Source organism: Sardina pilchardus, chromosome 14 (genome assembly GCF_963854185.1).
Source record: "Sardina pilchardus chromosome 14, fSarPil1.1, whole genome shotgun sequence".
Lineage (NCBI taxonomy): Eukaryota > Metazoa > Chordata > Actinopteri > Clupeiformes > Clupeidae > Sardina > Sardina pilchardus.
In genome coordinates this window covers 26,432,047-26,434,546 of record NC_085007.1, presented here as the reverse complement: position 1 = coordinate 26,434,546, position 2,500 = coordinate 26,432,047, and positions in this window count along the sequence as shown.

Below are 2,500 nucleotides of genomic sequence, written 5' to 3'. Positions count from 1 at the left end.
GGAACTGATGTCACTGCATGTCTGATACCCAGGAGGGCAGACATTACAGTACGCCCCCCTCTCTCCCTCTCTCTCTCCCTCTCCCTCTCTTTCTCCCTCTCTCTCTCCCTCCCTCTCGTTCTCTCGCTGTCCTGGATGGTCTGATTAACATAATCATGAGGCATTAATTATTCACACACTACCATAGGTCGCTCCGAGGGTCAGGCCTGTGCTCCAGCTAATAACCTGTGTGTCTGGTGGTGGTGTGTGTGTGTTTGTGTGTGTGTGTGTGTGTGTGTGTGTGTGTGTGTGTGTGTGTGTGTGTGTGTGTGTCATATCTCCCAAGGGAAACTGTGTAGTGTGTGTGTGTGTGCATGTGTATTTGTGATGCAGTATAAAGTGGAGATTATTTGAGTGCCCTCTTGCATGTATTTATGTGTATGTGTGTTGTTTCATGTCTCTCTCTCCTCTCTCTGTTTATGTGTGTGTGTGTGTGTGTGTGTGTGTGTGTGTGTGGTGTTCATGTGTGTGTGTGTGTGTGTGTGTGTGTGTGTGTGTGCTTGCACGCCTGTATGTGTCTTTGTGTGTTTGTGTCTGTGTTTATATGTATGTGTGTGTGTGTGTGTGTGTATGTGTGTATGTGTGTGTCTGTGTTTGTGTGTGTGTGTGTGTGTGTGTGTGTGTGTGTGTGTGTGTGTGTGTGTGTGTGTGTGTGTGTGTGTGTGGTGTGTGTGTGTGTGTGTGTGTGTGTGTTTATGTGTGTGTGTGTGTGTTTATGTGTGTGTGTGTGTGTGCGTGTGTGTGTGTGTGTGTCTGTGTATGTGTGTGTGCGTGCGTGCGTGTGTGTGTGTGTTTATATGTGTGTGTGTGTGTGTGTGTGTGTGTGTCGTGGTGTATACTGTATGTGTGGCTCCATTGCTCCAGGGCTTGGGGCCGTGCGCTCCCTCTAATAATGTGAGCTTTAATATTAAAGAGGCAGACAGGCGATGCCATTTACATGCCTCTCATCCTCCCCGCCAGACGCTTGTTCTGACTGGGCAGAACACGTCAACAACACCACCACCACCACCACCCTACAGCACCACCACCACCACCACCACCACCACCCTATAACCTCCCCTCCATCCAAGGAAAATGAGCAGGGCAGAGGAGAAGAGAGGGAAAGAGATAAGAGGAGGGGAGAAGAGAGGAGAGGAGAAGAGAGAGAGACGGAGGAAAGGAGGGGAGAGGAGGGGAGAAGAGAGGACGACGGAAGAGAGGAGGGGAGAGGAGAAAATAGGAAGACAGAGGAGAGAAGAGAGGATGACAGAGGAGAGGAGGGAAGAGGAGAAGAGAGGAAGACAGAGGAGGAGAGGACATAACTCCCCCATGCTGAGCAGAGGATCACAATAACCCCTCAGCACCCCCCACCAGTCCCAGCCCACCACCACTGTGACCCGTCGTTGGTTCTTTTTGTTTTTATTTTCTGTTTGTTCCTATCTGGTTGGCTTGTCTCAGGAATATTTAATAGACGTGAGCGTGTGCCTGGTAGTGTGTGTATTAAAAGGGGGTGCACGGCGGGCGGGCAGGCAGGCAGCACAAATAGCACTGACCCTGGACATGCATCCCCGCATCGCCTGCATCAGCCATCTCTGCAGCGCGCTGGATGACTCACCCGTCGTTATGGTAATGGGAGAGAAAAGGGGGTGGGGGGGGTTTGGAGGGGGGGGGGGGGGGCCTTTTGTTTTCCGCTGTGTTGTCGAGAAACATTGTGCCCACTGGCCACTAACAAGCTGCCACTCTCAGACCATGTGGCCTAGGGCGGTTGTGTCTGTGTGTGTGTGTGTATATGTATTTGTGCGTGTATGTGTATTGGTGTGTGTGTGTTTGTGGATGTGTGCATTTGTGTGTGTGTGTGTGTGTGTGTGTGTGTGTGTGTGTGTGTGTGTGTGTGTGTGTGCATTAGTGTGTGCGGGTCAGTCAGGCATACATGTGCTGGAGCCGCTGGTGAAGCTCTTGCCTTGATGCCCTCGGGGCAGGGTCAGAGGTCAGCCGGGGAACCTCCGTGACCTCTAGGAGTCCATTAGGGCACCAGTGACCTGGCTGGTGTGGTGCCACCTCATCGTGCCCGCCTCCAGACATGGCACTAGCATCACTGCACCCCCCCCCCCGCTCAGTAGGGCCACCACTGGACCCTGCAAAAGCAGGCTCTAGGAATGCCTCATCTCGACAGTATACATGTGTTTGTGTGTGTGTGTGTGTGTGTGTGTGTGGGTACGTCTGTCTGTGTGTGTGTGTGTGTGTGCACGTCTGTGTGTGCGTGTGCATGTGCGTGCGTGTGTGTGTGTATGTGTGCGCGTCTGTGTGTGCTTCTGTGTGTACAGTATGTGTGTATGTGTGTGTGTGTGCATGTGTGTGCTCATGTAGAGAAGCCATTGTGTGACACAGTTGATCTGCTATCATCTCCAAAGCTTATAGGAGCAAGACAGTAAAAACATAGATTAGGAACGCAGCATGACGCCTGATGCACTGTTAGACAGGT